The following is a 22895-nucleotide window of genomic DNA, read 5'->3' as shown; positions in this document are numbered from 1 at the left end:
ATTATTGAGTAGACCTACTGAGGAAAAAATGGGGCAAATAAGYTGCAAAAATTCATTTGCCTCAAAAGGAGACAAAATAAAAAGAAAYGGAACTCAAAGTTGCCGCAAACTAGCAATAGATCCCAGCTTGCAAGACTCTCAYTCCATATCCTGAACACAATTTCACCTTTCCAGAACTCATATTGAACCAATATGAGTGAGAAAACACAGTGGCTAGAAGGGCATTGCATTTTCTCAGACCTGTCCAACAGAAAGTTTCCCTCACTGTAGTAAAAGGTGATACATGAGAAATTTGTTGGCAAAAAAAAAAGTGAAACTGAGCTTTAACATGAAGCAGTTTGTTTGGCAAATTTTGTCACAGAGAGTTATGGGAATTCTCTTTTCTGTCTTTAACTAAGGAAATGAAATGCAAACAAGCCTCCTTTATAATTCATTTGAGATTTCTAAGCACAGAGAACTCAAGAATTTCATTACTAACATTCCCAGGGCAACTGTAACTTGTCCATACTGCAAATGTATAYGGCACCATAAAAACCAACACTCCAGACAGTAATACAAAATTTCTGAACAATACTTGGGCAATGTGGCAGTTACTGCAGAAATTAAAAATGCTGATTTTCATCAGATACGTTGTGTCAAAATATCAGCCAGAAGGTTGACTTAACACTAGAAAGTTTTCACTAAACTGATTAAGTCTCTCTCTTAACTTCCTGGGTGAAATTCTCCTAATGTCTGCAGGAGAGTAATCCTTAAACTCTCCCCACTGACACAGGTAAAACACACTGACCGTGGCCACACGCTACCATCACCCATGAAAGGAGAACAAGTACAGATTCTTTGCATGCATGGGATGATGCAAAAGGCTAGTCCTGCATCTCTAGGGTCTCATCCCTGATTCCACAGCAAGAAATCAGTATGGAGCAAAGAATAGGCCAAAACAGAGGTGCAACCTAAAACAGAAGTGGCCAACTAGTCAGTTCTTTTGGGATATTTGAYATAATAGATAATTCTGCTCCTCAAAATATGAAAATTCCCCACAAGCTGTGGGGTGAATTCCTCCCTGCTCTACACAAATCCAGCATTCAGGGAAGTTAATCAAAATGCTAAGGTTTGATCTTTTATTCTCATGGTCTCCAAGTTATGCTCAGCTGTCAGTCAGAAAATCTTTCTCTGTCGTATGCATTAAAAATATTAGTAATAAATGGGCTGTAAAATGCATAGTGTATAATGAGTGAGCTGTTGTGATATGGTCTTTCAGCAATGTGATAGTGGTTGACATTGTGGCAGCCAATCTGAGTCAGGGTCTATGGCTGCATCTGTCCAAGAAGAATGATCTGGCATCCACAGTTGGAGAACTGCTGCAAAGTTTATCTTGGTATCACCACCTGCCACCTGTAATTACAACAATCATGAAACATGACTGCTGTATATCAAGCAGGCATCTTACAGGAACCAGAAATGTGGATAGTTTTAGGTACCAACAAGCAGCAGAGGAATGCTTGATGGTGGTGTGGGCACAGTGCACAGCTAGTGTGGAAGCCTGCTTTTTTCGTGCCCATGTTCCACATTTCTTTCCTTTCTTTTGCCTGGAAAGAAGGCCCAGGGCTGAAGAGCAGAGCACTTAGGCCAAGGAGGTCATGGGGATGAGGGAACCAGTAGGCAAGGCAAGTTGAAGACAYTGGCTGAGGAGCAAGTGGAAAGCTGAAAAATACGGGAGACTCCCACTTCAACTGCATTCTTGGCAGCTCTGGGACTGTCGTTGGCTCGGAGTGCAGTACATGACTGGCACAAATAGCTATTTGGAGAAATAAGGGAAAGGGAACACTGTATATTTCACATACAATTTGACCTACCATAATCAAATTTGTTAATAATAACCAGCAAATAGCTGAGCGGTAATGAAATGATACAGAACATATTCTGTGGAAATTTCTAGACAGCATCAAAACTCTCATGCTGAGTTCTGTAAAACACCGCCCTTTTAAAGAGGAAAGAAGCCATTTGAAAAACAGCCCTTCCCATCCACCCATCAGTCAGACATAGCAGATGGATTCAGTTATGGCAAAATCAGTAGAAGGAAGAAAGGAAATAAAAAAATCAGGTAGCTGAGCACAAATACATCCAAGCTCCAGAGTCTAGGCAGTGAAGGAGGAAATATTGCCAATGATGGGGAGCAAAATAGGGAAAAAGAGTCTGAGGGAGGGGAGAATAAGGCAAGGAAGGAATTTGTGGGAGAAAAGTAATGAAGCAGAGCCTTGAGACAGATTCCTACTCTTGGAGCTTCCCCAAGCTGTGCAGTGTAGCCCTACTCAGTGATATCGTGCAGCTAGAGCCACTCACACAGAGAGACAAGCTTAATCAGCCCTGGCCATGGTGCTTAGGCAAATTCCCCTGGGTAACTCTGCCTCGTATGGTACTGGGCAAGCAGAAGACCTTGAGTCTGAAGGTACATCTGCGCACAGGGGCAAGGTCTGAGAAAGACAAGTCCACTGAAACTAAATAAAGCCTGTAAGCGGTGAGGATGAAGAGCAAGGCACAGCCCTCTTCTGTGTCCAGAAAGACAGCGCTGCAGCTTCTACAGTGCTTTAAGAATGATTTCCATGGCAGCTGCATGGAGGGCAGAGTAACGAATAACTGGGCAGTGGGACTATAACCCCTTTTTAGGGGTTTAGGAAAAATCTTAAGAGATTGCACAATATTATTTTCAGGATGTGGAAAAAAAAAAAAAAAAAAGGCAAAGCCACTAGTGTTGAGGCCTGCCTGGGAGCTAATGCTGGTCTGCAGCTGGGCTCTTCATGCTGCTCAGCACACAGAGCACCACACATGTTTGTCACTGCAGGGCTGTGTCTTATCCGCTGGCAGTACATCATGSAGAGAGGATTTTGCTTATATACACACATGCCTATGCAACACAGAGCTCACTAGAGCTGCATGCATTATAACCTGTGCTTCAATCTTTCCCTATGTAGGCTTTGATCAGAAAACAAGAGCTTTGCTGAGGACTTCCTATCTGCAGAGTAGATTTAGGATAGCATGGTAAGGGTAAAGTGGTCAAATGCTTGAACAAACAGGCAAGCAAACAAAAAACCCAAACTACTTCTAAAAATTGAGTTGTGTTGTCCCATGATCCTAGTTTGGCTTCTGTTTGCAACATTTAATGATAACCACACTGGTTGCTGAACTTGAAGACGCCAGCTGCAGATCCCCCTCTATCACTGTGCTATGTTCTTCCAGCTCATGCCATGACCCTCAGCTCTCTCCTTCATCTTGTCCCACATGGATCATTGCATTTGCAATCATGATATTTAAAAATGTAAACACTGATTTGTTCATCGGCCTTTCYTGGAAGAAAAGCAAATGCCTCCACTCCATTTGTGTGTATGCTTCCCAACCTTGGTGAACAGCTTTGAAACCAAAGGTTGATTGCAGGGAAGTCTGAATTAGCACTGCCATGAAGAGAAAGTTTCTGAGAATGTCCTTGAGGACTTGGAGRTATGCCCTGTGCCAGGGAAAGGTGGCAACCAACTCAACCTCTTCAACAGAGCTTGCCAGGTCCACAGGGGAGTGCAGTCCAAGGAATGCAATAACTTGCTCAAGAGACTTCAAAGTTCCTCTAAAAGGGAAATAGCAGCATCTACTCTGAGGCAACTGTCCATATGCCTTCAGCTGATTTTGCAGATAGAAATTGAACATGGAGACATACCATCACATTTAGATCTTACAGTATATATCTGAAAAAGCAGTGGCTGCCCAGCTATGTACAGATTATTTCTCCTGAATTTAATTCTCAAAATGTCATACTTTGAAAATTAAGAATAGAGGAGCRAGGGTGCAAGGAAAAATCTGACAGACACTTCATGTGAGCTCGGAAGTGATCACTGCATTGGTCAAGAGGACTACCCTTGGTTAAGGACTCCTGTTTGTAAGGGGTTATAACACTGGCAGGGTTGTTTCCTCTGGACTAAAATCTTGGCAAAAAAGTCTTATATGTCACAGGTAAAAACAATAGCTCTAAGAAGAGGAGAGGCCAGATTTCTTAAATTTCTGATGTATTCCTAACATGTTACAGGATGGCATTTACTGAATGGGAAGGATTTTCAGAATAGTTATTTGGTTTTCAAGAATGAGTTATGGCTCCCATCTGCAGTGATATTTATATGGCCAACAAAGCTTTGTGATGTTTCTAGCACACGATATGAGTGCATTTATTTGACAGCTCACTTTATATTTGGTCCACAAGCTTAATTTAGAGGGGGAAAAACACAAGCAGTGATTAGCAATTCCTTAGCTCTCACCTGGCTCCTCTCATTGATTCCCTTTATGGCTTGGGACACAGGACTAGGACAATGGTTTTTTACAGATAGCCACTGAGCAGGACTGCTAGGCTTCTGAATACTGTGAGACCCTTTAGGCCTTCCCCTTCCATTGCAGAAGACTAGTTTCATTTTTTAATGATTTTTTTTCTCTTTAAGTGTTCATCTTTAACACAAGCACCTAAATGGTACTGAACATAAATGCCTCTCAGTTTCCCAATTTCTGAATTTGATATGCTTATGCCTATATATTATGTCTATAATAATCTGCTTTACCAACATGAACAGAAACAGTTTGTCCAGTGTTTTCTATGTCTCCAGCTTTATCATCCTGTGCACTAAACAGCAGCTAGATTGAGAGAYATCTGGGGCTGAAGTCTCCTCGAAAAACAACCTGTTGGACTCTGTGGAAGACTAAATAGTCGTCATCCTTATTGATGTCATTACACGAGTTATAAACTTTCCAAAGAGAGGGATTTAAAGCAAATTCAAGCAATAAACCTGTATATGAAGATGTTTTGTCACATAACCTGGCATTAAGTCAAATGCCAGATTCATTATCTAGTGATACGCAGCTGCTGTAGCAAATATTATGCTATTATAGGCTGCCTGCTTCTGTATTCCTAAAGTTGCTAGGATCTCCTTAAGTAGGACATGGGGACTTTGCACACCATCACCAGTTTCTGAGTAAAGTTTTCAAAAGTGCCTCTGTTCCTAAGCCCTGTTGACTTTGAGTAGTACTTAGAGATCAAACACATGGTCAGGTTACTGCAGCTTGTCCCAGAAGTTGTGCATAAGCTGAGAGGCAGTAAATGTCTGTGTGGATACAAATGCAATGTAATTTGATCTAATTTAAACCTCACATATTATGAGGTAAGTTCAGAGCTGCCACAGACTGAAAACAGATTCACAGAGAAGTATTGCTGTTCAGCTGACACAGGGTAACCTCTTAGGCTGCAGTAGTTGAGAGGCTGAGCTGAGATCTTAGAGTCTTAAATCTCATTTGAAAGTGGAACTTAGGCACTTCAAATAGTGTCACAAATCTCACTTGCATGTCGGCAGCATAAACTTTGCACTCTAAGTGCCATGTAGATTTGAAGACACTTTTTGAAATGGTTGCTACTAAGGATGGTAGCATTTTCTGGAGAAAAAAAAAAACTTTAAACAATAAAAACTCTGATTGAAGTTCTATCCTACATCTGCCTTGCAATGATAGTTTCTGACTCCAAGCAGAGCACAACAATCTCCCTCAAGAAACTGCAGAGAGGAGATAACTTGGTAGTGGAAAACTGAGTTACCACATATTTAGCTTCATTTTCAAAGAGGTTGCTAATGAAGTTATCGTGTAATTTCTGTAATAAAGTGTGTAATTTTCCTCTTTTTTATTGTGGAGATTTAATATTGAGCAGTAGCCTCAGGTCCGTTGCTAAACCACATGCTACAGTAAATCTGTTGTTTTGTTTGATTTTAATTCTTAGAGCTAACAAAAGGACACTCTAGTAGAACTTGTTTAAAGTGGAAAATTGGCTACATCCCCTTGAAGCTCAAAGGAAATATAATTTGTTATAGACTTCTCAATATCTTCATAAGCATTGTCCATTTTCTGGAAAACAGCAACAATAAATCAGCCACTAATTGTTGTCTGAAGGTCAAGCTAAAGGTTTTGTTTTTCTTGCAATTGACTTCTGTAGGTGAAGAAACATTTGGCTTTATGGCTGGGATTCTTGGCAATAATTTTCCACCAGCTCTTGTGCTACTGAATGTCAAATATTTCTGCCCTTCAGACTCTTGTCACATCATTCTGGGGAGCTAAATCTAATTGTCACCTCTCTGAAATATTTCTTTGCACATTTCTGTGGGTTTTAGTCTTTGTCTGTATTCTTTCCTTTCCTGCCTTGGGCACATTTTTTGTGATCCAAAGACCCTTCTGAACCCAGCGCCTCATTAGGATCCAGGCTGAAAACATAAAAATTGCAAGTGAAGCGTCACAGCTGCGTGCCAACCTCCTCATCACCTCCGAGACGGGGCTGCCCTGTCCAGTGGGGCAACCTGAGGGCAGCCATGTGGCTTTGCTTCATGGATGCAAGAGTTCACATGGGACAGAGTGCTGGGACCTCCAGCTTTGCCCATCTTAAGCATGAATCTTCATGCTTAACTTCATATGCTTCATATGCTTCGTATGCTTCATATATTCATATATTCATATGCTTCATATGCTTATCTTCAGCATAACTATTTTTTCTTGTATATATAGACTATATATTTGGGTATACAGTTGTGGACTCTGTCAACCTTTAAAATTAGTTCAAGTGAATCCACTCTGCATATCTATAATAATTATTTCCATTTATACACTGTCCACATGGGAAATCTATGTTGGATTTTTGCTTCTTTCTACTATTTGTTCTTTTCCAGACCACTTGCTCTGTGCATATTTTAATCTTTTTGTCACTATTATGCGTACTGCATGTACTGTATGCATGTATTATACATATATTTCCACTGTTTATACTGCTTTTTCTTATTGTTTCGTTTGACTACTTGATATCAGCAGCACGATTAGGTGCCAGCTCCACCACAAAATATTCGCTCTGACTTCACTGACCAAGCAAAAGTAGATCTCTCCCTGGCYGACATTTCTGCCCATTAAAATCTCAAATTTCAAGGGAAGATGGGTGTAGAGACCATTTACTAACTATTTTACACAGACATTGAGCTTTCTTGAAGTACAAAGGCACAAACAAATATGCTGCTGTTACACAGCTATATTTCAGAGCTTGCATTCCATGTCATTTCTATTTCAGCCTCCAAGCCTGTAAAAGTTGCAGAACTGTCATTGCCTGCAAGGCAGTTGTACCTGTTGCTACTGCTGCTCCTTGTGTTGTCACAGCAGAGACCTTTCCAGATATAGATCTATCCCTAGGGACTCTGGCTCACATCTAACTGTTTGCACTGCCTTGCATTTTAGGCTGGTAAACTCTGTATGATAAGAAGCTATAGGCTTGAGATTAAACCTTGTCTCTAGTGCAGTCTTGTATCTTCCACTGTTTAAAGCAAAAGCCCATACAAATGTGTCTGAAACAACAATATGTCCTGCATACTCTAGGGTGTAGTGTCCAGCTTTAAACATTTACATTTTGCCTGCTGACTACAAATCTTCCTTCACAGTCATTCAAGAGAAACTGGCTTTTTAGGGCACAATTTGTTTCCCAGACTTAGGTGTTTATTTTGAGATGAGATCGATCACTGCTTCCAAATGCCCATCTCTCCCCATTGAGTATGAGGAGCTGCTTGGCTACCTGGCTCAGCCATTTACAGTGTAGAAGTTGACATTGGGTCTGAGGAATCCCACCCGAGTTGAGATTTGTTGCGTGCAGACTCTGGCCCTAGCACAGTGCTTCATAAGTGTGCAGTGATTCCACATCTCTTCCTGAAGAACTAGTCTTCCAACTAAGAGAGACRATCAAAATAACAAGGATCATGCCTGGGATTGGGAACAGATGGTTTCAGAATAGAGCTGAATTTAGGACAGGAGAACTGGGAGGTTTTGGATGGAAAAAAAAATCTGGGTCCATTTTTCAAAGGAATGAAATGAAATTGTTCCACAGAGACAGGAACTAAAAACTAAAATGAGAGAGAGAGGAAAAAAAAATAAAGAGTATTAAGAATATGAGTGGAGCGCAGTGTGGAGCAGGTATCTATAAATCTCTCCCATCTCCTGATCTTCTACAGTCAGATCTGATTTTAGAAATACCTGGCAGCACGTTTCTTCTTTCTGCCATATCTGGCCTCACCCAACTTATGGTGTTACCAAGGAGAGAATCTGGCCTGCAAGAGGAGCCAAGCCTAAGGGCAAGGAGGGGAAGACTCCACAGCAAGATGCGAAGAAATTAATCAGCTCTGTACAGACAGGAAGGTTTTATACTCCACTGAGATCTAGAAAAACAAGTAGAAGTTGTAGCCATAAGTTTTGAATAAATAAATAAAAAAAATAAAAACYATTTCTGCAGTAACTTTTTCATTTCCTGTTCATGATGAAGGTATTACTGACATTATTTAAGCTGTGTTGAAGACATATAACGAGAGTCTAAGCAAATATAAATGTTCTTTTGGAATGTCATTTATAGTTCCTTGGTACCCAATGCCAAATGTTAATAAGGTTTATGAGAAACCAGTGGAGACTGTAAATTGTTAGACTTCTAATTTAAATCATGTTGCTGAGTCCATTTGTTTCTTACACATTGGTCTGACATTCAGAGATATATCTGATAAAATTCTCCAAGTTGGAGAGAGATTTGTTTTCTATCAGTGGGAATGTGACTATTCAAAAGACAAGGAGTAAGCTTATAGGAAACAAAGCCATAGGCACTAATATGTCACAGTTGAATACTACTTTTTATTATTTATTTAAATGTTGCAGTATTTGATAAATTGCTTATGCAGCCATTTAACTGACTCTTCTGGAACGTGTTTATTTGCAGTCACCTCTATGTTAGCAGTGAAATGAGCTGGGACTGAAATTTCATTAAGAAAGTCATATTTCATTATTATGGCCCCAGCGATCATCACTCTGTTTACATTAAATACAGAACCAATAGGATGTTTAAATAATAATATGGCTATGGCAAAAAAATAGGCATGAACCTGACAGGAAATGTACCATTAACGCACTGGCCATACCAAAAACTTGAGCTTTTGTGAGACAAATGGGAAGAGTGTGTTGACCTTAAACTTTGAATTTCCTTTGATTTGCCCATTTGAAATTGCAGCCTTGATTTTCCATTAATGCAAAGAAAACCTCAAGGTTGCCACTCTGTCAAGTTGAACCCTCCTGCTGTAAAATCTGAAGGAGCAGACAAAGAAGGGAGGAAAAAGGTACTAGGGTCCCTCTTATGATGCCTCCCCCAACTACTTCCCTTAGGACAGGAGGAGATTTCTCTCCTGTTGTGAGCGGATGAAGTAGATCAGCCCTCCCACCCCATGGATAGCATGAGGGCCACAGGACTCATGTCAGGGGTTAGGCGGCCCTTCAAACATCATGTCTGGGCCCTCGATCTCCTCTGCTCAGGTGTCTAAGCTGCCGCTTCTGTTCTACCCCCAAACCTTCGCATGGAAAAGGCTTCCACCATACAAAACAGGGGCAGAAGAAATGAACTGGACTCGCCGAGTCCAGTTGGAGGCCTGTGGCCAGTGCTGTTCAACTTGTTCATCAATGACCTGGACGAGGGCACGGAATGCACCCTTAGCAAGTTTGCAGATGACACCAAGCTGGGTGGAGTGGCCGACACTCCGGAGGGCTGTGCTGCCATCCAGAGGGACCTGGACAGGCTGGTGAGTTGGGCAGAGAGGAACCGCATGAGGTTCAATAAGGACAAGTGCAGGGTCCTGCACCTGGGGAGGAATAACCCCAGGCACCAGTACAGATTAGGGGTTGACCTGCTGGAGAGCAGCTCCACGGAGAGGGATCTGGGAGTCCTGGTTGACACTAAGTTAACCATGAGTGAGCAGTGTGCCCTCGTGGCCAAGAAGGCCAATGGGATCCTGGCCTGCATCAGGAGGAGTGTTGCCAGCAGGTCAAGGGAGGKGATTCTGCCCCTCTACTCAGCTCTGGTGAGGACTCACCTGGAGTGCTGTGTTCAGTCCTGGGCACCCCAGTATAGGAGTGACGTGGAGCTTCTCGAGACGGTCCAGAGAAAGGCAACCAGGATGATTAAGGGAATGGAACATCTCTCGTATGAAGAGAGGCTGAGTGAGCTGGGCCTGTTTTCTCTGGAGAAGAGAMGGCTCAGAGGGGATATGATTAATATGTATAAGTTCAGGAAGGGAGAATGCAGGGAGGAAGGGGACARGCTGTTCTCACTGGTGGCCAGCGACAGGACGAGGGGTAATGGCCAYAARCTGRAGCACARGAAGTTCCGTCTCCAGGTGAGGAGCAACTTCTTTACTGTTAGGGTGACAGAGCAGTGGAACAGGCTGCCCAGGGAGGTTGTGGAGTCTCCTWCTCTGGAGGTCTTCAAAACCCACCTGGATGCCACCCTGTGCCACATGCAGGTGTGCCTGCTTGAGCAGGAAGGTTGGACTAGGTGATCTCTAGAAGTCCCTTCCAACCTTAAATATTCTGTGAATCTGTGAACTGTGGCCACAAAGGACCTGAGTGCCGCTTTGAGGGTGATGATTCAGAACTTCTACAAGTTCAAAATCAATGCCTTGAGCTATCAAAGCATCCTTGCATGCCTTTGAGTACCTTCAGTAACTCCCTTGTGCCCCAACCTCAAAATAGGGACAATTCTGGCTTCTTACCCAATGGCCAAAAAGGAATATCAATATCTGCTGTGGAGGAAGTTGGTCCTGCCTGTGCATGTGTCACACAGTGAGTGAGAAGAAAGCTGTAAGATTTGCATTAGACCATGATATGAGTAATGGACTGCAGTAACTGAGAGTAATTACTCAATATCCATTGAGTAATGGCTATCTTGCATACTGCATGATAATGCAGAAATGGATATAGAAATCTCATTTTGAGCAAAGAGTATCTGGAAAGCTGGCTTGTTCTTTGTATACATTAAGATAGCATCTAGAAGACCAGTCAGTAATCAAGACATGGAGCACTTTATAGGCATATTTTAAGACAGTTGTACATTAGAGAAATTAATGATATGTAGAGCTATATTCCTCTATCACATTAGTGGTAAAAATCCTTAAGGAATCCAAACACACAGAAATGAATACAGTTGTGAGTAGATAAAAAAGCATAGAAGATTGGCTTTATGCTTTGCACCTTTGAATATATCAAATGAAGATCAAAATATCACAGCAAATGGAACCAAAGGGACCTGGAAAGACAAGAAGCTCATAGACAGCTTATCTTCACCTTCTCTCCCAAAGGTGTGATTCAAACACCGCAGAAGTCAATGTCTGTCATGGGCTTCAGTGGCTTTAACTCAGCTCCTCTGTTTTACAGTCCCTTTGGAGCAGGAGAAATCCAGCTCGCTCCTCCCATACACCACATAAAGTTTCCAAAACGGCACCTCTGCCTTGCTGACTACACTCTTTTCTTTTTAATTGTACATGTGTATCCCTGAGAAATTTCACTGCAAGTTCAGGATAAACTCATGTTTTCTCTGCTGGCCAGAAGAAAATGAAAAGTAAAGCCTCATCAATTTTATTGCTCATAATTGTGGATAAAATGCAATATATTTGGCTCATATAATTTTGCTAGCAAATTATATTCAATAAAACCCTGGTGAGCAATTTAAAAGCATAAATCCCCCCATGCTGAAAAAAAGCTCATAAATTATACAAGAAAAAGGAGTGATTTCATCAAAGAGCCAAGCTCTGCCCATGGAATGTTTCAATAGTACTGGATTTATAGTTTTCTGAGGGACGATTTATGATCCCTAATTTTCTGCAATAAAAAGCTCAGCAGGGATTCTCTGAATGAAATATCTTTTAAAAAGAAATAAATAAAAAAAAAAAAATGCATGTGAGAGTGAATGCAGACAATGCCATTCTTGGAGAGCTGCCCTTTTCGTGTTCCTGTTCCAGAATTAATCATGGAAGACCCTAATAAAGATTGCACAGTGAGAAAGGAAAGGAAGGCCATTAGACTTTGAAATAAATGCATTGCACAGTTGGAGAGGGCATTTTTAGTAATAAATTCACCTGTGACACTTCAGAGTTGTTGCTTTTAAAAAAGAATAAAATGATCAGAAAGGACTAAAAGAAAGGTTAAATATTTCTCAAGCACACAGSGATGATTATATTATATAAATAACCTAGATGGGGAGGCTATGTGTGAAATCTGTGTATGTAAATGAAACATAATCACGGCTATATGCATTTGCCCTACTTTAGGGCTCTGATTCACAGTCCTTGTCAAATTTAGAAGCAGTGGCTGAAGAGGATACCATTCCCACGGGTCGTCAGTCACCAGGCAGCAGAGATCATGAATCAGAGCATGCATCTGTCACAGGTCACAGACCAGGGCATTTAGGTGAAGTGAGAATGACATGTTTTAAGTTAATATGCCAGGCTGTGAATTATGACAGCTGGGGAGGAGACTTGTTGTCTCTTCCATTGATAAAGGGATGGGATAGAAAAATCCTAACCCACTTCTTAAAAACTCCCACATAAATCACTAGGGTTGTGACCAAGAACTTCTGTTTTGAGAATCTGTTCCTGGACGTTATCAGAGAGAAGATAATGTGCTGGATGGGCATTTGGTCTATTGCAGCTTMGTTGTTATTCTCAGTAAGATGTTATTATCATTACCTTACAGAGAAGAACTGAGGCATATGAAGAGTAAAGGTACCGATTTCCAGAGCATTTGAGAAGCATAGAAATGGTGAAGGTCAACTAGCTGTCCCATTTCTAACCACTGTATTCTTCTTGTTTCTCATTTCCCCTGTGTTAGGGCTCCAGCCTCAGTTCTCAAACTTTCAACTTCCATGGCAAAAATACCCATATGTTGGATGAGGAGGCTTGTTCAATGCCCCCACAAGCCCACAGCTGAAAGAAAAAATTTGCCTTAGCTAAGCATTAGATTTAGCCCTTGCCTAAACCCACTTAATACAAATGACAAGGAACTGCTCAACAGTGTTTTGTTTTGACAGCAAACAATAGGCACAAAAGGTTGGTGAAGATATTTGGCTGACCAATCTTTTTCTCATCAAAGTTTATTATGAAATAGAACAAGAATTGCTGAGAATGCCTTCTTCAGCTAACTTCTCTCATAAAGTACAACAGACTCAGTTAAAAGAGCAGCAGGACAGAGGGATAAGAAAGCTACTACAAAGAGTAAGACTTTTCAAGAAATTAATTTAAACTCATTGCAGCTCTGGAAGACTACCAGCTAAGAGTGCTGAGGCAGAACAGCTGGCTGAAAGGAAGGAAGTGTGTCTTTGGAAAGGTAATTTGTAAGTATTAATTATGTGAGATTTGCTATCTATCTGTTCTCCAAAACATTTTACAAGCACTGGGCATTTTGCCCATGACTGTCCTGCAGTACTTGCTAGCTCCTCTGTGACAGCAGCTTCATGACAGCTAGCTCYTTCATGACAGCTCCATCCAGCACTGGGTCAAACATAGACCCAGTTGCAGACTGGTTCCTGACTCCCATGCAGTAGAAAACCTGGCTTAGGGTTCAAGGGTAATGGGTGTAAGTTGAAACACAGGAAGCTCCATCTCCATATGAGGAAGAACTTCTTCACTGTGAGGATGCCAGAGCACTGGAACAGGCTGCCTAGGGAGGTTGTGGAGTCTCCTCTGGAGATCTTCAGAACTCACCCTGTTGGCGACCCTGTGCAAGACGCTCTGGGTGTCTCTGCTTGAGCAGCGGTGTTGCGTTGGACTAGATGATCTTTAGGGGTCCCTTCCAACCTCAACCATCTTGTGATTCGGTGATTTTAAGCCAGATGGGGAGTATACGCCAGGAGCTAACTTGTCGCATACTGTGCAGTCAATGTATGTGACTGAAGCAGACCAGAAGGCATTTATAAATATCTCACTCATTCTTCTCCTAGGAAAAAAAAAAAGTAATCTGCACCTTGATCCATTCACTACTCCTACAGAGTGAGGCCTTTTTTTTTTTCTGAAGATCCACTGCATTTCTGATCTGTCAAGAATCTAAAATAAGATTTTTTTTTCTTGCACGTGTGAGTGTTTCGGCTACCTATAAATATTCCAGTAAAGATATTTACAGTATTTTTGTTCAATATTATATCAGAACAGAGACTTTAGGAAACATATACATGTAGCCATATACACTTGGCATCCCAGTCTACCAAAAACGTAGCATTTTCTGATGCAGACAGTGGTATCTGGCTTCTACACCAAATAGTAATAAAATTTATTTCACATAAGTAGAAACATCCTTACAAAACAACAGCTCCCCACAAAATACAGGCATTCAATATTAAAGCTCTGCAATCCATCCCATAAGAGGGCTAGATTAAATTTTAGAGGCAAAATGAAATGGATTTTCTATATAACTTAGAGAGAATTCTAACTTTTCAGTAATGAGACATCATAGATGCAGCAGTGTCCTAATCTGATGAAAAACATCATCTGGCTATCTCAGGCAGCTAAACAGGATCTATTCCTACGATGTAATAAAGAGGAATATTTCTTCTTTTTAAACACTATTGGACTTAGACATCACCAAAGGAGAGGAGAGGAGAGGAGAGGAGAGGAGAGGAGAGGAGAGGAGAGGAGAGGAGAGGAGAGGAGAAGAAGAAAAAGACACCTCAGTTATTTATCTCAATCATTCTATAAGACAGATAAAATAAACTTTCCAAAGTTTTAATTTATCACGTATAGAGACTCAACTGAATAAGGACAACAAGAGGCCATCCAAACAAAGAGAAATAAAACGAATAAAAGAAAAATGTGCAGTACGTATAATGATTCAGAAGTATCTTGAGTTGGGGAACACTGTCAGCATATACAGACTAAAAATGGTCACAAAGAATTTGGGAGTCCACCTTGAACAGTCTCATATGCAATCTACATTTAAAAAGCAGGGTAACATTTATGCACAGTGTGTTCCTCCCAATATAGTAAGGTCATCAATGTCCTAGAAACAAGGGTAGAAGAGATCTCAAGAAGTTGTCTACTTCATCCTTTTGCTCTGAGGCAGGCTAAATACAGCTGAGAATGGTATGCCTAATCTGTTCTTAAGACCTCTTAAACAGGTCCATCCAAAGATATATAGGGAAGGAAATGAATTCAAAACACATCTTCTCTTTTACTAGTGGATAGATCTTCCAAGCTAACCTATGTGTTATCTGCAAACTTCTTGTCATGAAGCAATAACACCTTTATTGGCAATTACAACTAGAATATTTAGTTACTAAATGCCTTCTTTGCCTCTGTCTTTACTGCTAAGACGACCCCCCATGAACTGCAGGGCACAAAGGGAAGAGATGTAAATGGGCTAGAGGAAGACCTTCCACGAGTTGAGAAGGATTGGGTTAGGGATCACTTAGGCAAATTGGACACTCAAAAATCTATGGGCCCAGATGGGATGCACCCAAGAGTGCTGAGGGAACTGGCCGAGGTTATTGCTCAGCCTCTCTCCATCATCTTTGAGAGGTCCTGGAGAGCAGGGGAGGTGCCCGAGGACTGGAAGAAAGCCAACATCACTCCAGTCTTCAAAAAGGGCAAGAGGGAGGAGCCAGGCAATTACAGGCCGGTCAGCCTCACCTCTGTCCCTGGAAAGGTGATGGAGCGGTTCATCCTAGAGAGAATCTCCGGGCATATGGAGGAGAAGAAGCTGCTGAGGAGCAGTCAGCATGGATTCACCAAGGGGAAGTCATGTCTGACGAACCTCATAGCCTTCTATGATGGGGTGACAGGCTGGCTGGACGAGGGGAGAGCCGTGGATGTTGTCTACCTTGACTTCAGCAAGGCTTTTGACACTGTCTCCCATAACATCCTCATACGGAAGCTCCAGGACAGTGGACTAGACGAGTGCACGGTGCRGTGGATCGAGGGCTGGCTGGATGGCAGAGCTCAGAGGGTGGTCATAAATTGGGCCCAGTCCAGTTGGAGGCCTGTGGCCAGTGGTGTCCCCCAGGGGTCAGTACTGGGCCCAGTGCTGTTCAACTTGTTTATCAATGACCTGGACGAGGGCACGGAATGCACCCTGAGCAAGTTTGCGGATGACACCAAGTTGGGTGGAGTGGCCGACACTCCGGAGGGCTGTGCTGCCATCCAGAGGGACCTGGACAGSCTGGAGAGTTGGGCASAGAGGAACCTCATGAGCTTCAATAAGRACAAGTGCAGGGTCCTGCACCTGGGGAGGAATAACCCCAGGCATCAGTACAGATTAGGGSTCGACCTGCTGGAAAGCACCTCCACGGAGAGGGACCTGGGAGTCCTGGTTGACACTAAGTTAACCATGAGTGAGCAGTGTGCCCTCGTGGCCAAGAAGGCCAATGGCATCCTGGCCTGCATCAGGAGGAGTGTTGCCAGCAGGTCAAGGGAGGKGATTCTGCCCCTCTACTCAGCTCTGGTGAGGMCKCACCTGGAGTRCTGTGTTCAGTTCTGGGCACCCCAGTATAGGAGGGACGTGGAGCTTCTCGAGAGGGTCCAGAGGAGGGCAACTAGGATGATTAAGGGAATGGAACATCTCTCGTATGAAGAGAGGCTGAGTGAGCTGGGCCTGTTTTCTCTGGAGAAGAGACGGCTCAGAGGGGATATGATTAATATGTATAAGTTCAGGAAGGGAGAATGCAGGGAGGAAGGGGACAGGCTGTTCTCACTGGTGGCCAGCGATAGGACGAGGGGTAATGGCCACAAGCTGAAACACAAGAAGTTCCGTCTCCAGGTGAGGAGCAACTTCTTTACTGTTAGGGTGACAGAGCAGTGGAACAGGCTGCCCAGGGAGGTTGTGGAGTCTCCTACTCTGGAGGTCTTCAAAACCCACCTGGATGCCACCCTGTGCCACATGCTCTTGGTGTGCCTGCTTGAGCAGGAAGGTTGGACTAGATGATCTGTAGAGGTCCCTTCCAACCTTAAATATTCTGTGAATCTGTGAATCTGTGAATCTGTGGGGTGTTGAGATCAAGTCTCTAAGATTCTCTTACATTAGGTTCCCTTACTTTCTCCAAAGGAACTAGAAGAGGATAAGAAGTAAATGGGAAATGCCTCCTTTGAAAGACAAATTCTTGACAATAAAACCAGGCACTTACTAAATAAGCCATGAATCAGCCAAAGGTCTAGGCTAAATATCTTGGTGTAGTTATCTCTTTCTGCACTTATTTTTAGACCTAAGAAAACTAAAAAATAAGGCAGACCAAGACTCCATGCTCTACTCTAGGTTTACTCTAGATTTATCTAGGTTTAAGTCTAGGTTTAACTTTAGGATTCATATGTAAATGTATGAACAGAAAATTAGAGAAAAATACCTTGAAAGACTGTACTAATCTGCCTTCATGTCCTCTGTGGCAACCAGATATCTCATGGTGATTCTGGATTACGATGAGACAAATAAGTGCTGATGTTCATGCCAAGCCACAGATACCATACTCCATTTGTTAAGGAATAATCCATGGTCTTTCCAGCAAAATATTCACTCCTTCCATATCCTGTCAGTGAGCAATATGGAAAAACTTCTCTCTAATGGATGAGTGCTGTGCCCTAAAACAAGACTGAGAAAWAACAGTTTCTACTTCACGCATGAAAGTACTGGAAATTGAGAAGTTCAGCTGGACCATCTAGATTGTCTGGTGATGAGAGTAGAAGCTTATTTAAAAAGTGTGGAGGAATTTATGCTTTGAAGTTTATAGTTGTTGCCATTTCAACCACAAGGCAAAATTTACATCCATAACAGCCATAAAAAGCAGCACAGAATCCAGTTTACTAATTACCTGACCATTTTCTACTTTTTTGAGGGAGGCTTTTTTTGTTTCTTTCTATTTTAGTGTCTCTTTTGAAGCAAAATATGATTCACTTGGCACCCAGGAAAAAGTCTTTTGTTGTCCCCCAAGATGGGGTAGTTGGGACAGGAGGCATGTCTTGGATCAAGTTCAGTCCCATCTGGGTGGAAGGCCAAGGTTATTTTCAATACCAGTGGGTTTTCTAGACTCTCTGTAATGCATTTCTCCTTCTACAATCACCATAAATCTCGCTTTGCTGAAAAAGTACTTCTGTCCCAAGGGAGGGCCTGGAGATGACTCAACTAGAGATGAAAGAATACTTAAGTGTCGGTGCTTGTCTTCTTTTGGGGTTGACAGTTAAGATTCAGCAAAGACTCTGGAGACGTGTATTTTTTTGTGATCTGGATATCAAACTTATGCTCTCTAGCCACTGCAATGAGACTTTAGCACAGTGCATTTCACTCAGCACACTGAACAGATGACAACTGCATTTCAGTGCCTTTATCTTGATTTTATTCCTCTCTAAAGGTGAGCTGCCTATGTGTACTTTGCCTCAGAACTGGATGATTTATTCACTGTTCTTCCAGAATCAATGAAATAAGATCAAAATCATCAAAAAATAAAACTTATCATTGCCACATGTCTCCAGCTCAAAGCCCTTTAACAAAACCTTCCTGAAGACATCCTTGAACCTGTTGATGGCTTAGTCTGAGCATAAAAGCATAGGTGTCAAGTCAGGCATTCCTCTACGTTAATCATGCTGTGCCGCTACAAATATGATGTCCTAGGAACAGTGTGATGATCAAGGAGTAATTTGTTGCATTTTTGGCTAGGTAGTGTGTARGATAAGAGACATAATAATTTTAACACTGTGCATCGGCCTAATAATTTGTTTATTGCACAAAAATTTGGTAAGTTTAATAAAGGACTGTAAGGAAAGCAATCAGAAGGGAAGAAAAATGGCTTGAACTCAGGCAGCTCTGCAGTTTACACAGGACAATGGGAAAGTCATGAGCTTGGAGGAGTCCGGTTTAGCCTCCTGCAGGGCCTACTGAACTGGCTGGGGGAAACAGAGCCAAAAGTCTGACAACAGAGAAGAACAAAGGAGCTCTGACTGCAGCAGCAGGACTCTCTTTTCAGAGCCAGGGAGATCCTGGGGAGCTGTTCAGGGGCACCAGACCGAGACTCAGGCACTCACTGTAGTGTCTGCAGGAGCTAGGGCTGCCTTATTGCCAAAAGGGCATTGCTTTGGATAACTTGGAGGATGGGAGAAGAGACACGCATTTTCTAAATGCTTGTCAGAAAAGGTAACAGAACTATGTATTTTAGAAAAGGGTTTGGTAAGTTTGTGTGCACTATTTATCACAACATCCTTCATGCAGAGTCCACAAGCACTCACACACYGGCTGTATCTTTTGCAGAAACCTTTTCTTCGGTACTGCAGCCCTCAGTAACTTAAGGATATAAAAGACTCAGACTCCTGAAATCTCTCACAGCTAGGCAAGGCTCAGTACTAAAGACACAGAGCTCAAGACGAGGGTCAAAGTCCTGTTCACAGTGTTTTCCAACTCTGGTGGAATTGCAGATATAGTAATAACCTTGTGAGCTCCATAGCCCAGCTAGTCCTGGCTCACCATTCCCTGCTCTAACAGTTGGTTTCTGCCTGATTCTTCTTTCAAGAACAGCAATAGATACTGCCTAGCACCAGAGCCAGCCTGTTTTCTTCCCCTGCTGTGGACTTTGCCCAATAGTCAAGTGAACACCAAAGGGGCAGAGGCATTGCTAGCGTTGCAGTCAGCATGAGCGGGTTCCAGTTCAAACAGACTTACAGCCCAGGCTCATACCAATGAGAAATCATTCACAGTTGCTGCTGAAGAAGTTGCCACATATTGCAGAAAGAAGATGTGCTAATAATGCATGTCCTCCTTATGAACATTTGAGCATGTTCTCATAGCACAACTTTTCCATGATGTATGTTAGAACTAACAGCTGTCCACTTCCAAAACCAAACTGCTTATTAAGACAAAATTTCATTGAGACTTCAGTGGACATTATAGCTGTGCATCATTAAGAAGTACAAAGTCCTTGCTGGACAACAGGGAGTGCTTACTGCCTTATGCATATAAGGACAAGTGACTGCTAGGTCATATTTAATTTACTCTTACCACACTGGCCATAATTCTATCTAACCAGAAGAAAACATTGCATGATAAGGAAAACAGGCAGACCACAAACTAAGTATACACCACAGAATCCAGCACGGCATGTTGAGTAAGCAGATGACATTGGAAAGAAAGTACAATACTGTAAGGTATGGAAAACTTCAACTGACATCTGCATTTCTTTATTTATGTCTAACAATCTCCTTTAATAGCTGCTTTTAYGATCCCAAATTTACTCTTTCAGATACACCAGTTCATTCTAAAATTCTGGTAGCTTATAGCTGTAATTTTTTTAAAAGACACATTTCTCCAGTTCTCAGGTAAACTTCTTGTTTTGAGTGAGCTAATGTTACCTGATAGGTGGTTTCTGTTCAAGACTGTTGGGTTACTTTAAAAGAAGTCATATATGATCATTCATGAAGAAAACAATAGCTGGAAAAAGAATGAGCAGCAAAAACATAAACTTAAAAATCTTAAAAATCTTTAAATATCTAGTCTAATCTTTAAAAAATCTAAGCAACATATTGTTACTTAACATGAGCTAGTCTTGACAAACAATAACAAGGGAAAATCTTGCCTGTAAGAATGGCAACAGTCTTCCCTTTTCTATCCAAGTTTGTTCATAGAGACTACAGCTCAAAATCTCAGCAGTGACTTAGATGCTGTGTGCCTCATGCTTTGGGTGCACAACTTGAGATGCATAAAAGCAGCCCAGTTTTAAGAAGTTCTCTCAAAAATCAGGCTATATATTAGACATCATAAGCTACCTAACATCACTAGTCAGTTTTTAAGATCTTGGCTAGAAAGTATGTCTTCCCCTAAGCAGCATGCACATCTTCACAACAGGAACCCAATCTGCTATTTGTAAGGCTTGGCATTCTAACCTCAAGTAAATACACTAAGTAATCTGCAGGATATGTCTCCAAGCATGCTTACATGGTAATAATGATGTTAAAGTAGAATGTCTGTATGATTTATTATGCCTTGCAAAATAAAGCAAAGCCAATCTCTTCCCACCACGGGAAGCACCATCACAGTAGAAAATGGAAACAAGAAAAAATGAAATACCACCCGGGCCTGGTTCAAACATGCAAACTTTCTAATAAAATATCAGAAACAGATGCTGCTAAAGATGAGCGATAATTAAAGAAGATAAATTAAAGAAATGTTTTTCCAGGGAATGACTCTACTGCACACAAATTGTTTCAGCATGGGGAAAAAAATATAATAAAATTACTGCTGCTGTCTGTTTTCAAAATTTTCCATTAATGAGTCAAGGCAGGTTCCCTGCTAAATTCCCTCATATCCAAGCTCCCTCTCTGACTCTGTTGGTTTAATCTCAGTGTGGTTTAGCAGAGTGAACACAGGACAGAGTGCCAGGAACTCAGTTCCAATACTGACTCACTGTGTGGGCTCTCCTCTTATGTCATTTTCAGGGCAGGTCAGCCTTGGAAAGCAAATCTGTAAAAAATAGTGTTGAGGGGTCCAAAGTCTGGTGGTCTCCCTGTTTTACATATCAGAGGATAACAGTTCATAAGAAGTTTTCTCCAACTGCCAACCCAGCAAACTGATCTCAGGCAAAGCTGGTGTAATGCGATTTTTTCAGTCTGGTGTCTCATCGCAAGGAATGAGTATATCCAAAGCCACATTTTGCAGACACCTGTGCAAACTCACAGCATAAAAAAATGGCTAGAGCTCTACAGAAGAGGGTGGATGCAGCAGACCCTCTAAGACCACCCCGGAGTTTTATGTTCCTATGTATAAACTCATCTAAGCCCAGGTTGTTTTGTTTTTAYGTTTCATCTTGGCTAAACACAAGATGAAGTTTAAGCCCCTTGAAAACTTTTAGTTTCTTTAGATTTCTCTCACGCAAAAAACAGCCTATCCAATCGCCATGGGCACTTTCCTAGCAAATAAAATAATGTGCCACACAGGAAAAGAAAAAGAATAAAATGAAACCATGTAAATACATGGCCCAGTTCCCTTTTAACCACATGTTCTCCAGGCTCGTAACCTCTGTAAATGCCTATGAGGAATAATGTGGTTTGCARTGTGCCTTAAAGGTCAACAAATCTGGCCTATTTCAGACTGAACAAGGGCTCAGACACATGATCAGGTTCCCGTTGCTTAATGAGTTAGCATGTGGTGAGTGTGTGTGTGAGCACTCTTCGTACATGGCATATGCAAGGTAAAACACAGTGGTTTTAACTGCCTTTGCTGAGGTTTAAATAAATGGATTTTTGTCTGACATTTCTCATGGGCTAAAAGCACATGTACAGCCAGTTACCACAGTTCAGCTGATGTATCCTAACTGTAACCTACAAAGCCCAAGTAACTCAATTGTGTATCTCAGACTYGCAAGGACTATCAGGCTGAATCCAGGCGCATACATGTGAGCACACACAGAGACCGTCAAGAATAGAGAAACCAGTCTCTTGAGCTCACAGGCTTCAAGCTTTTTAAAGATATTTTAATTAAAGCAGAGAATTTACTCTTGTAGACTTGGTACAAGCTTAAGCTCTCCATAGGCTGTTAGTATACGAAGCTCTGTGTTCACATGCTACATCAGCTGCATTCCACACCTTCTTCCAAACTCTTCTAGGATATAAGCTCTTGTGAGCTCTCATCAGCAGATCAATCACAAGGTAATAAAAGCCTAGAAGAAATAGCTAAAAAAATAGCTAGGAGCAAAAAAATCCACAACTCTCCCTTGATCCTCTAAAAGTACTGCTGCAGAGTTTTGAACTTAAAATGAGAAACTTTGGCCACACATCTTCTCATATAATAATCTTTCATAAACTCTCCTAGGTGTCTGATTCAGTCACACAACACTTTAGGGTATCTGCCCTGAAGTCAAGCTTCTACTGTAGGCTATTCTCACTCAGATACCCAAGGCAGGAGTTTGTGGAAAGGGAAGGAAGAAGACAGAAGGGAGGTGAGGAAAGGAAGGACTAAGGCAAGGAGGGAAGGGAAAGGAAAAGGAAAAGAAAATAAGGAAAATACAGGAAAATTAAAAGAAAATTAAGAGAAAGAGAAAAGAA

This window comes from Nothoprocta perdicaria, unplaced genomic scaffold, assembly GCF_003342845.1.
Source record: "Nothoprocta perdicaria isolate Ctin4 unplaced genomic scaffold, notPer1 scaffold_123, whole genome shotgun sequence".
In the NCBI taxonomy this organism is placed as follows: domain Eukaryota; kingdom Metazoa; phylum Chordata; class Aves; order Tinamiformes; family Tinamidae; genus Nothoprocta; species Nothoprocta perdicaria.
This window is presented reverse-complemented; position numbering follows the sequence as displayed.